We start from the raw sequence: 14,633 nt of genomic DNA, 5'->3' as shown, positions 1-14,633 counted from the left end.
GAACTTAGGAAAACAAGTTCCTCTTCCAAGTACTATTTCCTCCTGGCTGGTATAATGGATATGTTATCAGCAGAATTTCTCTAAAGTGAAAAAAATAATGTTAGAAGAGACAAAGTTAGTCATGCGAAATTGCTATGGGTTTTCAGAACCTGAAAAAGTTTGAGAAAAGGATCAGAAAAGAATTGTATTTAGAAATTGAGGGGGACCTTCAGGCCTAGGTGGAAATGCATGAGCAGATAAAATCCTATTTTAAAAATCTAACAAGATCTAAAGATGTGCTAGCATCTTGTTGCAAAAAATGCCAGGAGTAGCTGGGTATGGTGGTGAACACCTGTAATCTCAGCACTAAGGCCAACTTGAACTACACAGTGAGACCCTAGCTCAAAAAAAAAAAAAAAATCCTTGGAGAGAGAGATATATACATATTCTGAAACTGGAGATTAAACCCAAGGCCTTATCCCTGAGCTGCATCCCGATCCTTTTTACTTTTTAGACAGTGCATTGCTAAATTGTTCAGGCAGGCCTCGAGCTTGCTATCTTCCTGACTGACCCCTGAACACCAAGCTGTTAGTTTTATAGTTTAAATATGCTTACTAATTGAATGTCAACATGAATTGTTATTCTCCTATATGTGCCCTTAACTTCTGCCCTTTCCCTGTGAGACGCTGACCCTTCTCTGCAGCCCCTGCGGCTTCTGCCCTGGAGGGCTGGCCACTGGGGTTTGGACTACGCCTAGGGGGTCTGAGTCTCCTAGGTAGCAACATTAGCTAGCTGGTTGCTTCTATTTCTACTCCGAGAGAAAATCTGCAGTGAGTCACACCATTCCTTTCCTAACAAAAGGCCATTGTAGTGTGCTGTTTGATTTGGGCTCTTGGCTCTTGCTTGCAACTTGTGATTGCAAACTAATGGGGTCACGAGGTGCAGCACAAGTGATTCACCTCTTAAATGGTATTATAAGGTTTCTGATATAGGTGTGCCCCCTTAGACTGTACGATTTTTTTTAAGGCTGTACCTAGCCTACGAAAGCGCTGAACGAACGTTGCTTAGCTGAAAAGCAACGCGAGGACAGGAAGTCACTCGTTCTTGCAGAACTTTTGAGAGCAAAGGGGTGCCCTTCTCACGCGGGGGTACATCCCAAGGCCGGCAGAGGGCGCGCGTGCGCCAGTCGTCGCTGGGCTGTGTCCCTCTGCGCCTCAGGCTGTTACTTAAACGTTGCTACCTTGTCCCAGAAGTTGCCAGACTGAAACTGGCCAGAAGTTTAAATTTAAACTTGCACAGACGCCTTAGGATATCGTCAGTTGAGCAGAACAGACCTTCATTACATTTAATCCACAGTCACAAGACCATTACAGATGAACAGTTGCCTGGTCAGTCTTTGGGAAATTTTAGTAAGTTTTAAATTGGAACAGTTTATTTACTTGGTGAGGTCGTTCATGTAATCCAACTTCCACATTTCTTAAAGGAGGAAACTAAGATTTATGAAGATGGTACTTTGGATTCTTAAAGAGGATGTATTAGGGAAAAATTATGCTTCTCTCAAAACTAGACTTCAGGCATGTGCTAAAAATTTGGAGAGTTGGAATAAAGCCCCCCCATCTCTGTCTCTCTCCACCCGCAGCTGACAGAAACCAGTGGTACAGCACAGTACCACTGGGTGTACATACATACACTCAAACACACGAAAAAGACAAAGGAAAGATTAAAAATTAAAAAATACATTGGGCTGGGGATGTACCTCATTGGTAAAGCACTTGTTTGCCAGGCAAGGGGCCCCAGGTTTTATCACCACTATTTTTTTTTTAAAGCAAAGAAAAATGTATGCATAAAATGTATATCTAATATGTAAAATTATATGCACACACACAATGCGATGGCTTGTGTCTAGATGTCCACCCAGAGCTTCATGTGTTCATAGGTGGGGCTTTTCAGCTGTGGCAGGATCTAGAGTGTGTGATGTTAGGATTGATTCGTGGTGCGATGTTAGGATTAGGGAGCTAGGATTAGTGGTGTAGGGCTACCTGCCCTTAGGGGCGTATATAAGAGACAGAGAGAGGCTTGTCTCTGGTTGCTTCTTCACAACTTTTGTTGCTTTTCTACTTCCTGCTCCCGAACTCTTTCTCCTTTGCAATGCCTGTCTACTTTGCCACCCTGCCTTGGAGCCAGTTGGTTATAGCCTGAAATCTCTACAAACTGTGAGCCAAAATAAACCTTTCTCCCTTAATTTGGGAGTGTTGGGTATTTTGTATCAGCAATGAGAAAAGTAACTAAGACACCTAAGTATATCATTTTTTTTTTCCAGCTTTTTAGGGAGGTAGCACAGCCTAGTGGTTTAGTATATAGCTAAGACCAAACTACCTGGCTTTGAGTTTCTGTGTGTTCTTAGTCATGTGACCTTAGGGAAATTACTTAAACTCTCAGTGCCTTCATTTTCTCATCTGTAAATAAAGGTAATAACAGTACCAATTTTTGGTATTATTAAAAGGATTAGAGCTCTTATGACAGAGCTTAGTACATAAAAAGGTACTTATTAACAATCTACAAATATAAAATACATAAACATTTGGAAGACATAATTTTAACAATGCATACAGATAGCATACCAGAGGTAGTTTTTAAAGGTTGGAAATAGCCCGCCCCCCACATACTAGGGATAGAACCTAGAGCCCTTTTTATTCTTTGGGACAGGGTTTCACTAAGCTGCTCAGGCTGGCTTTAAACTTGCAATCTTGCCTCAGTCTCCTGAGGCTGTACTAGGAGTACAAGCCTGCACCACCATACTGAATGAATGGAAGTAAGGCTTTTTTTTTTAAGTACGTTTGCAGTACATAATGTTTACATCCCTTGTGTGGAGTTGGTACATTTATATAACACATCTTGATTCATGTTTTCATCCCCTTTCCCTCCCCTCTCTTGACCCTCCTCCATCTCTTGATCCTTTCCCATTTGAGAAAGATCTAGCTCCCCACTTCCTATTATCTATCTTTTCTTTTGCTCTTTATTTGTAATTTGGGTTTCTCATATGAGAAATCATAATATTTAAGCCGGTGTCTCTGTAAATTCACTTTAAATTATGGTCTCAAGATGCAAGCATTTTCCTACAGATGACTCAAGTTTATCTATGGTGGACTAGTACTCCATTGTGTAAAAATACCACATTTTCTTTATCTATTCATCAGTTGATGGGCAAATAGTCTGTTTCCAAGATTCAGCTATCATGAATTGTGCTGCTATAAACATGGTATACACTTACCATATACACTTATCACTGTAATATGATATCTTTAACTTTTAGTAAGATACCTAGAAGGGGAGTAGCTGGGCCATATGGAATTTCTAGTTTTAGTATTGTGAGGACTTTCCATACTGGTTTTTATAGTGGTTGTACTAGCTTACATTCCCACCAATAGAGTAGAAAGGTTCTTTCCCCCCACAACCTCATCAACATTTATTATTTGATTTATTGATGATGGCCATTCTTTCTGGGGTAACATGGAATCTCAGCGTTGCTTTAATTTGAATTTTTATAATGACCAGTGATGTTTAGCATTTCTTCATGTATTTACTGGCCATTGCACTACTTCTAGAAGTGTTTGACTTATTTCACTAGACCAGTTTTGGTTGAGTGTTATTTTAGCAGTCTAATTTTTTTGAGTTCTTTATGTATTTTAGATATTAACCCTCTGTCTGAGGAATTTTTTTCCCATTCTGTAGGTTTTCTTTTCACTATGTTGGTTATTTTTTGTTGTCTTTTTTCTTTTTTACTGTGCAGAAACTTTATGATTCCATTTGTTTATTCTTGGTACTACGTCCTGTGCAGTCAGGTTTCTGTTCAAGAAGTCCTTCCCTATGCCTTTACCTATCTTATCTTACAGCAGATTGTTTTTGTTTTAATAGTTAGTCCTTTGATCCATTTTTATTTTAGTTTAGTATGTGTTGAGAGATGTGGGTCTAGATTCAATCTTCTGCATGTGGATAGCATTTATTAAATAGGCTATCTTTCCTTCAGCATAAGTTTTTAGCCCCTTTGTCAAAAATCAACTAATTGAATGTGCTTGGGGTTGTTTCTGCATTCTCTGTTCTATTTCAGTGATCCTCATGTCTGGTTTTGTGCCAATACCCTGCTGTTTTAATCACAGTAGCTTTCTAGTATATCTTCAAATCTGACATTGAGATCCCTCTGCTTTGACTTTTTTTACTGAGGATCACTTTTGCTATTCTGGGTCTCTTTAGTTCCATATGAATTTTTGGATTGTTTTCTCTAGATCTGTGAGAAATGTTGTAGGTTTGTTTTTTGTTTTTGTTTTTGTTTTTTTCTGTACCGGGATCAAATTCAGGACCTCATGCTTGCCAGGCAGGCACTGTACTTCTGAGCTACATCCCAGATCTGCTGTTAGTTTTTGTTGTTGTTGTTGTTGTTGTTGTTTTTTGGTACTGGGGATTGAACACGGGTCCTTGTGCTTGCGAGACAGGCAGCAGAACCACTGAGCTAAATCCCCGGCCCTGCTGTTGTATTTTGATTGGGATTGTGTTAAATCTATATGTCACATTTGGAAGTATGGCTATTTTGATTATATTGGCTTTATCTATCCAGGAAACAGATATCTTTCCATTTTCTGATGTCCTCCTTGATTTCCTTTTTGGATCACTCACAGTGATCCTCCTGCCTCAGCCTCCTGAGTTCTGGGATTACAGGTGTATGCCACCACGCCCAGCTATTTACTTTTTCTTATTGCTGTTGTGAATGGTATTGCTTTCCTAATTTATTTCCCAGTGAATTTATTATTAGTGTATAGGAATGCTATGAATTTTGTGTGTTTATTTTGTATCATTGTAACTTTGTATTAAAACTTCAAGTCCAGGACTGTTAAACCTCCTTCTTTGCTGTTGTTACTCAGGATTGTTTTTGCTATTCTAGGTCTCTTCTGGTTCCCTATGAATTTTAGGATTGTTTTCTCTAGTTTTGTGAAGAATGATTTTGATATTTTGATTGGAATTGCATTAAATCTGCACATCTGTTCTGCCTGTACAGAAACAGGGATATCTTTCCATTTTCTATTGTTCTCTTAAGGTTGATTTTTTTCAGAGTACAGTAGTTTTCTTTGAATAGATGTTTCACTACCTTAGGATAATTGCTAAATAATTTTTCTTGGTGCTGTTGTGAATGGTATTTCTTTCTAATTTCTTTCTCAGTGGGTTCATTATTAGTGTATAGGAATGCTGTGGAGCATGGTGGTGCATACCTATAATCCCAGCACTTGGAAGGCTGAGGCAGGAGGACTGTCATGAGTTTGAGGCCAGCCGGCTACATAGTGTCTCACATGGAAGTGGTGAGGTTTGACCTGCAGAAATGATCACCAAGACTCACAAAGTAGACCTGCGTCTTGGACTCCCAGAGGAAAAAAAACAAGAAGAAGAAAAAAGTGGTGAAAGAACCAGAGATTCAATACTCAATTATAAATATGGCAATTATTTTGCTGATACTACTCCTATAAGGGCCACAACCCCCTCTAGAACTGTGAGCCAAGGGTAGGCATCTGAGATGCCCCTGATGAAGAAGAAAAAAAACGAAAAAGAAAGACCATAGCACCCTTTGTGAGGAGCTCCCAGAATATGAGCCCACATCACAAGCCAGAAAGAGAAGTCACCCAGCCCTAGGATGCAAGCCCTTGACCACTCAGAGTACTTCAGTGGGGAGAAAAAAAAGAAGTCCTTGCCTTTGGCCATGTCACAAGACTCACAGCTAAAGGCCTCCCCTGACCCCAGACAGGGTAAGGAGGCCACCAGAGTTGAAAAGAAACTCAGAAAACATAAGAAAGAAAAAAAGGCCCAGGATACCACAGCCTGCCCCATCTAGGACCCTTGGCCCTGTAAGGCCAGAGATGCTATGTATGGCTGCACAGTGGGGAAGGATGCTGAGGAGTAGGTGGCTTTGGGGCAAAAGCAGAAGCAGGGCAGCTCCAGAGAACACAGTGGGAAAGTGAAGAAAAAAGTCCACCCTCTTTGGCCACTCTGAGCTCTACAGGTCCATGGCGAGCAGCCCTAGGAAAGGAAAGAAGAAGCCAATCAAAGTTGAGGTTCTAGAGTACATCCCAATAGGAGATGATCCTAGGAGCTAGGGAAGAAGAAAACAGAGGCTAAGAAAAAGGCAGAGCAGCCAGTTGTTGAGGATCTGGCTCAGAAAAGGAAGAAAAAGAAAGAGAGCATGGTAGTAGAAGACCCTTTGAAGGAGGATCCAGACAGACCTGGAGGTAGTGCTGGAGAAGAAAGGCCACACGGATGAGGCGCACATAGACCAGGTGAGGCAAAAGGCCTTGCAAGAAGAGATCAATCAGGAGTTGGGCGAGACAAACTTCTGAACTCAGGAAGTGGACGGGGACTCAGTTTGGCCAGTGGGATACTGCAGGTTTTGAAAACAAGGAATAGAAACCAAAATTTCTCATACTTACGGGTGGCTTTAAAAATCTGTCTCCTTCATTCAGTCACCTCCCTAGCATGACTACAAGACCCACATGGCCTTCGGCAAGGTGGCAGCTGACACCCTACAGCAGAACTAACCTACAGCAGGACTACAACCAGGCCATGAGTTAGGAATTCAGCCACAGCACTGGTCTTGGCTTCTCTGCCACCCCTGACAAAGTCTTCCACATCAACAAGAATGTGTCCAGGTCTACCAGGTTGGAAGATTAAATGCTGGTGTTTTCTTCTACTCAAACAGCCCAGATAGCTTTTCTCAGTTTTTCAGATGAAAGACAACTAGCAGCTATCCAAGACAGAACAGCCGTGGAGACTAAGGACAAATGGGCAGCTCATGTGTCCTGGGAGCTAAAACTTGTTTTCTGTTAAACCTTCCATCCTGTGGTGACATGGGCTCATAAATAATGGAATCTGATGACTGACCTTTGTTGAGAGTATAGCATGACCCAGGCAAAAACTGTTTTTGCATTAGTGGATTTAATTATCATTATGAAATGGGTGCTATTCATGAGGGAGTTGAGGTTCAGGGAATGAGTAATAAAATTGCCCAGGGCCACCCACCATTGAGTGCCCTATGCTGCAAGGTGGTACCCTAAGCCCCAAGTCACTAATTGCTACATGTCCCTTCTAGGGATTTTCACCCAGAATACTTGTTGGGGATTAACTGATGGAGGAAACAAGTTTTATGGCATGTCTAATTCTCAGGAAATAGAATTAATGGTAATAACGGATTGGCAAGCTCACTTGCCTTCCTCCATTTGGAATAGCTGCACATAGATATGAGGTGCCAAGAAGGAGATGTGGCTTCCCTTTCTCTGCTGCAGCTGATGTCCTTCCCTGAGCTTGGATGTGCTTGGATTTGACATTTCTAATTACGCACTGGACTCTGAACAAAGCATTCTAGAGAGCAGTTACATGAACTGATGGCAAAGGACCCATGACTTCCCTGGTGGAGGCTGACTGCAAAGAGGCACAAGCTATGGGGATAGCACAGGCTATTACTTCATCCTGGAGGGACAGGTTTTTCATGTCTACTGCATTGATTTTCTCTCTCTCTCTCTCTCTCTCTCTCTCTCAGATTGGCTAAGGGTTTGTCTACTTTGTTTTATTCTTTTAAAGAACCAACTCTTCAATTCACTGATTCTTTGTTTTTTATCTCAATTTCATTGATTTTTGCTCTGATCCTTACAATTTCCTTCTTTGTATTAGCTTTCAATTTGAATTATTCTTGATTTTCTAGGACATTGAGGTTTATCAATAGGTTTTTAGTTGGACTTACTGTTTTTGTGAAGTGGGCATTCACAGATATACACTTCCATCTTAGGACTGTTTGCATTGTGTCCCATGAGTTTTGGTATGTTATATTGGCATTATCATTTAGTTTTTTAGTAATGAAATGTTTATTTTAAAGTATATTGTTTAATTTCCAAGCATTTGCATACTTTGTTTTCTTTTGTCACTGATTTCTAGCTTCATTGTGCTATGATCTGATAATGTTATCAGAATATGCATTTACTTTATTCCTTTACATTTACTTAAGCTTGCTTTATTGGCTAATATGTAGTCTGTTTTGGATAAAGTATCTGTATTCTGTTGTTATTGGATGGAACACTCTGTAAATATCTATTCAACTCCATGCTTTCAAAGGTTTTATTCAACTCTGATATTTCTGTTGATTTTTTGTCTAGATGATCTATTTATGATAATGGGATATTGAGGTCAGCCATTATAATTATGTCTACTATGTCCAGTAATGTTTGTTTTATGAAGCTGGATATGCCATTGTTTGGTTGCATATATATTAATTATTATCTCTTCCTGTTGGATTCTTCTTTTAACCAATATACAGTAACCTTTGCCTCTTTTGATCTAGATATTAGTCCTTTGTCTGAGCTGCTGCTAAAATTTTTTCCCATTCTTTGGATTGTCTCTTCACTCTACTGTTGGTTTCTTTTGCTGTACAAAAGCTTTTTAATTTGATGTAATCCCAGTTGTTGATTCTTTTTAATATTTCCTGTGATCAGTGTTTTGCCTATACCTATGTCTTCAAGAGTTTTACCTATTCTATCTTCCAGTAGACTTAGTGTTTTGGTTTTTATATTTAGATTTTTGATCCATTTTGATTTTAATTTAGGATGTGGTGAGAGATATGGGTCTAGGTTTGCTCTTCGGCATGTGGAAAGCTAGTTTTCCCATTACCATTTTTTAAAGAGGCTATCTTTTTTTCAGTGAAGGTGTTTGGCCCCTTTGTCAAAGATAAGCCAGCTGAGTGTGGTTAGAGCTTTTTCTGCATCTTCTATTCTGTTCCACTTATTGTTTAATCTGGTTTTTGGGTTTTTTCTTTTTTTGCCAGTACCATGCTTTTTTTTTTTTTTTAAATCACAGTAACTTTGTTAGTATAACTTCAAATTGGGATTATGATACTCCTTTCCTTTCCTTTCCCTTGTTTCCCAGAATTGTTTTTGTTATTTTGGGTCTCTTCTTATTCTATATGAACTTTAGGATTGTTTTCTCTAGTTCTGTAAGGTATGCTGCTGGTATTTTATTGAAATTGCATTAAATCTCTATAAAAGTTTTAGAAGTATAGCCATTTGTACTGTATTGGTTCTGCCTATGCAAGAACAGAGAATATCCTTCTATTTTCTAATATCCTCTTCAATCTCTTTTTTTCAGAGTAATGAAATTTTCAATGTAAAGGTCTTACACTTCCTTTGATTGATTCCTAAGTATTTCATTTTTCTTGATACTATTGTAAAACCTGCTGTTTCTCTAATTTTTCAGTGTGCTGTTTGTGTACAAGAATGCTATTGAGTGTGGACTTTGTATACTGCTATGCTATGCTGTGGTTATTAATTCTAGCAGTGTTTTGGTGAAGTCTTCCATGTAGAGTATATGTCATCCACAAACACTAATAATTTAACTTCTTCCTTTCCTATCCTTTCTATTTCTTTCTCTTGTCTAATTGTTCTGGCTAGTTTTTCTAGAAGTATGTTAAACAGGAGTGGTGATCGTGGGCATCCTTGTCTTATTCTTGATTTTAGAGTGAAAGCTTTCAGTTTTTGTCCACTTATAATGATGTTGCCTGTTGGTTTGTCATAGATGGTGTTATGGCTTGTGCTTAGATGTCTCTCCAAAGCCTCACATGGTCATAGGTAGGGCTTTTTCCAGATATGGTTGGATCTAGAGTGTGTGATGCTAGAATTGATTAATGTTGTAACATTGGACCAGTCCATTTGATTGTGTAATGTTGTGTACCATTTCAAGTAGTCAAATATGTTCTAACATTGCTGTTTTCTCTGTCATCTGAATTAGAGTGGTCTTCATTTCTTGTGTCTGTATTGGTCGATATTGGTTGACTCTTGCTCCATTTCACTATCACAGGAACTTCGGCTTACATAGCCAATGTTAAAGTCATCATCATCATCATCATCATCATCGTCATCGTCGTCGTCCATGCATGAGTTACATGATGATTCATTTTCAACCTCCCCCAAAACTTGCAAATCTTGACTTCTTTTTTTATTTTAACTTCTTCTTTTCAAAAGAAAGCTTTTTTAAAAAATCCTATGGACACACCTGTTGCTGCTTCAGAGCTCCTATACACACCTCGCTGTTTGTCTGCCAAGTTGTGCTTTCTCTAGGGCCAGCTACTGTGAGCCACACCCACATTATGGTAAAGTACATGTTTATATAATAGATGAATAGTGTGGATGTATTTTAACACCCTTGATGCTCAGGGAAACATATGTAAAAATTGTTACACAAGCCGGGGATTTAGCTCAGTGGTTCTGCCGCCTGCCTTGCAAATGCAAGGACCTGAGTTCAATCCCCGGTACCAATAAATAAATAAATAACAATTGTTACACAAAGCATCATGTGGGTAAAAGTCCTGGTGCGACACTTTTGCACATGTGCACACACCTTGCCACTCATTATACCAAGTGAGTAAACATAAAAATTGCTTCCTGTATCTTCCAGGCTCATAGACTGAGATACACAGCCAGATACTATAATGGTAAAGTACAAATTTTCATTAGGAAAGTGTGGTATGTGTTTAGGTAATCCACTGTTATGACCCACGTGTTCTATGAGTTAGTATGTGATCTATTTTGGAGAAAGTCCCATGTGTTGCAGAGAAGAATGTGTATTTTCTTCTTGTTGAATAAAACACTCTAGATATCTACTAAGTCCATTTGTTCAAGTGTTTGGTTCAGCTGTGGTATGTCTTTGTTGATTTTTTAATCTAGTTGTTGTGTATATTTTGACCCTGGAGATTGAGGTTTTTCTATTACAGTTGTATTAGTGCTTATCTGATTTTTCATATCCACTAGTGTTTGTTTCATACAGTTAGGTGTGACTTTATTTGGTGCAAATATATTTAAGATTGTTATCTCTTCCTCTTCGTTTGTTCCCTTAATTATGTAGTGAACTTGTTTTTTTCTTCTTTCTAACGTGAAATCTACTTTGTTTGCAAGTAGAATAGCTACCCCCAATATTTTCTGGGTTCCTGTTGCATGAAGTATTGTTTTCTAACCTTTGACTTTCAGTCTGTGAGTTACTTTTTTGTATGTGTCTCTTGTTTCTCACATTTTTTATCTTGTTTCTTTTTTTTCTCATTGAGTTTATTAGTACATTTTAGGTATAGAGTACAGTTACATTCATTATTGGGATCTTCTACCTTTACATGACAGGTCTTGGTTCTCATTTTTTCCTTTATCCCTGCCCTCTCTTCACCCACTCCTCCCTTTCCTATTTACAAATACTTTATTTCCATTTTTTCATTTTCTCATGTTTTTTACTCTTTTCCCTTATCTCCTTTCCCCTACCCTTCCCACTTCCCAAACACCTTTAGGCCTTTTCTTTCTATTTCACATTGTCAATTATACCATTTGGATCTTATCTACCATTATAGTTTTTCACACCAGAGAAACTATTTGGTATTTATACATGTGTGACTTATTTATTTCACTTAAGAATATACCCTCAATATGCATCCATTTTACTATAAATGGCTCTAGTTTATCATTCTGTATGGCTGAGTAGTATTCCATTTTATAGAAAAACCACATATTTATCCAGTCTCCAACTGAAGGGCAAATGGGCTGTTTCCAAGTTTTAGCTATTACAAACTGTGCCGCTATAAACATGGTGCACAATTATCACTGTGATATGATTCTTTTAATTCATTTGGAAAGATACCAAGCAGAGGGATGGCTGGGTCAAATGGAACCTCTAGTTCCAGCTCTTTGAGGTATCTCCATATTGATTTCCATAGTGGTTGCACCAGACTCCACTCCCACCAACAATGGAGAAGGGTTCCTTTCTCCCCACAACCCGCCAACATTTGTTATTGTTTGATTTCTTGCTAGCAGCCATTCTTTGTGGGGTGAGGTGGAATCTCAGTGTTGTTTTCATCTGCATCTCTCGAATGACCAGTGGTGTGGAACATTTTTCCATATATTTACTTGCTGCTTTTACTTCTTTGTCTGAGAAATGTATGTTCATTTCAGATGCCCATTTTTGATTCGGGTCTTTATATATGGGGGGTGATTTTTTTTGAGTTCTTTATATATTCTTGACAATAGTCATTTGTCTGAGGAGCAGCTGGTAAAATTTTTTTTCCCACATTGTAGGTTGTTTTTTAGTTCTGTTGATGGTTTCTTTTGCAGTGCAGAAGCTTTTTAATGAGATGAGATCCCAGTTGTTGATTCTTTCTACTAGTTCCCGTGCTACTGAGGATTTGTTCATAAAGTCTTTTCCTATGCCAATGTCTTCAAGAGTTCTGCCTAACTTAACTTTCAGCAAATTTAGTGACTCTTGTTTAATATTTAGATCTTTAATCCACTTTGATTTTAGTTTAGTGTTTGGTGAAAGATAGGGGTCTAGTTTTAATCTTTAGCAGGTTGAGATCCAGTTTTTCCAACACCATTTATTAAAGAGGCTATCTTGCCTCCAGTGAGGATGGTTGGCTCCTTTGTCGAAGTTGAGGTAGCTGAGTACATCTGGAGTTGTTTCTGTATCTTCCAGTCTGTTCCACTGGTCCTCAGGTATTTTTCTTTGGGTAGTACCATGCTGTTTTTATCACAGTGGCTTCGTAGTATAGTTTCAAATTGGGAATTGTTATACCCACTGCCATATCTCTGTTGCCTAGGATGGCTTTTGCTATTCTAGGTCTCTTCTGGTCCAAATGAATTTTTGGATTCTTTTTTCTACTTCTGTGAAATATAGTGTTGGAATTTCAATTGGCAATGCATTGAATCTGTATAGCAGTTTGGTAGTATGGCCATTTTCACTATGTTGATTCTTCCTACCCAGTAGCAGGGTAGATCTTTCCATTTTATTATATCCTCTTCTATCTCTTTTCCAGAGTGCTGTAGTTTTCAGTGTAGAGGTCTTTTGCTTCTTTTGTTAGATTGATTCCTAGATACTTCATTTTTTTGGATGCTATTGTGAAAGGAATTGCTTCCCTAATTTCTCTGTCAGTGACTGTGTTATTTGTGTACAAGAAGGCTGTTGATTTTTGGGTATTGACCTTATATCCAGCTACTCTGCTAACAGTGTCAATTAAGTCTAGAAGTCTTTTGGTGGAAATTTTGGGGTCTTCAATGTAGAGTATCATATCATCAGCAAATAATGACAGTTTAACTCCTTCCTTTCCTATCTTTATTGATTTAATTTCTTTCTCTTGTCTAATTGCTGTGGTTAATGTTTCCAGCACCATATCGAAGAGGAGTGGTGATAGTGGGCATCCTTGTCTTGTTCCTGATTTTAACATGAAACTTTTCAGTTTTTGGCCATTTAACATGATGTTGGCTGTTGGTTTTTCATAGATAGCCTTTATTAAATTGAGATATAGACCATCTATTCCAATTTTTGCAGGGTTTTTATCATGAATGGGTGCTGAATTTTGTCAAATGCTTTTTCTGCATCTATGGAAAAGATCATATGGTTTTTGTCCTTGACTCTGTTAATATAGTGTATTACATTTATTGACTTATATGTTGAACCATACTTGCGTCCCTGGACTTGGACAGGATGTATGATCTTCTTGATGATTCTCTGTATTCTGTTTGCTAGTATCTTATAATGGATTTTTACATGTATATTCATTAAGGAGATGGGCCTATAGTCCTCTTTTTTAGTTGGGTCTTTCCCTGGTTTGGGAATAAAGTGATACTTGCTTCCAGGAATCAATTTGGAAGTATTGCTTCCCTTTCAATTTCATTGAAAAGTTTAAAGAGTCATGTCAGTAGTTCTTCTCTATATGTCTTATAAAATTCAGCAGTGAATCCATCAGGACCTGGGCTTTTCTTTGTTGGTAAACTTCTAATTACATTTTCATTTTCACTGATTGTAATTGGGGTATTTGAAATGTTTTTATCTTCTTTGCTCAACATTGGTAATTCATAAGTACATAGAAATCTGTCCATTTCTTCTGTGTTTTCCATTTTATTAGAGTACAGTTTCTCAAAATAGGTATTGACTATCCTCTGGTTTTCTGATGGATCTGTTGTGACTTTACCTTTTTCATTCCTAATTGCATGGACTTGAGCCTTTTCTTTCCTTTTTTTTTCTTTTTTTTTTTTCCGCTAAGGTTAGCTAAGGGTTTAACAATTTTATTTATTCTTTCAAAATACCAACTCTTTGATTCATTTAGTTTTTGTATTGTTTTCTTAGTTTCCATTGCATTGATTTCTGCTCTAATCTTTATAATTTCCTCTCTTGTATGAGCTTTGGGTTTTTCTTGCTCTTGGTTTTCTAGGAGTCTAAGATTCATCATTACTTTGTTTATTTGAGCTCGCTCTGTTTTCCTGGTGTGGGCAGTCAATGCTATGAATTTTCCACGTAGAACTGCTTTCATTGTGTCCCGTAGATTTCTATATGTTGTATTAGCATTATCATTTATTTGTAAAAAATGTCTAAATTTTTCTTTAATTTCTCTGTGGCCCATTGATTGTTCCAGAGAGTGTTGTTCAATTTCCACATGTTTGTGAAGTTCCTATGGTTTCTTATGCTGTTGATCTCCAGCTTGTTTGCACTACAATATGATAATATACAAGGGATAACTTCGATTCCTTTTTTCCATTTATTCAAACCTGTTCTATGAGCTAGTATATGGTCTGTCTTGGAGAATGACCCATGTGCAGCCGAAAAGAATG

At 38.2% G+C, this 14,633-nt stretch overlaps 2 protein-coding genes and 1 pseudogene across 2 annotated transcripts in view; 2 read left to right on the top strand and 1 right to left on the bottom strand.

Annotated features, from left to right (window-relative positions):
* Positions 1 to 14,633, bottom strand: part of Spryd7 (SPRY domain containing 7) — a gene marked incomplete at its 5' end in the record, with an annotated part of 92,842 nt that overhangs the window by 39,927 nt on the left and 38,282 nt on the right. The gene's annotated exons all lie outside the window — the stretch shown is intronic.
* Trim13 (tripartite motif containing 13) overlaps positions 1 to 14,633 on the top strand; it is a 60,509-nt gene that overhangs the window by 18,010 nt on the left and 27,866 nt on the right. The window lies entirely within an intron of this gene.
* LOC104871159 lies at positions 5,261 to 6,687 on the top strand (annotated as a pseudogene).

Source organism: Fukomys damarensis, unplaced genomic scaffold (assembly GCF_012274545.1).
Source record: "Fukomys damarensis isolate Sample0158 unplaced genomic scaffold, DMR_v1.0_HiC HiC_scaffold_38, whole genome shotgun sequence".
Classification (NCBI taxonomy): domain Eukaryota; kingdom Metazoa; phylum Chordata; class Mammalia; order Rodentia; family Bathyergidae; genus Fukomys; species Fukomys damarensis.
This window is presented reverse-complemented; position numbering and strand designations above follow the sequence as displayed.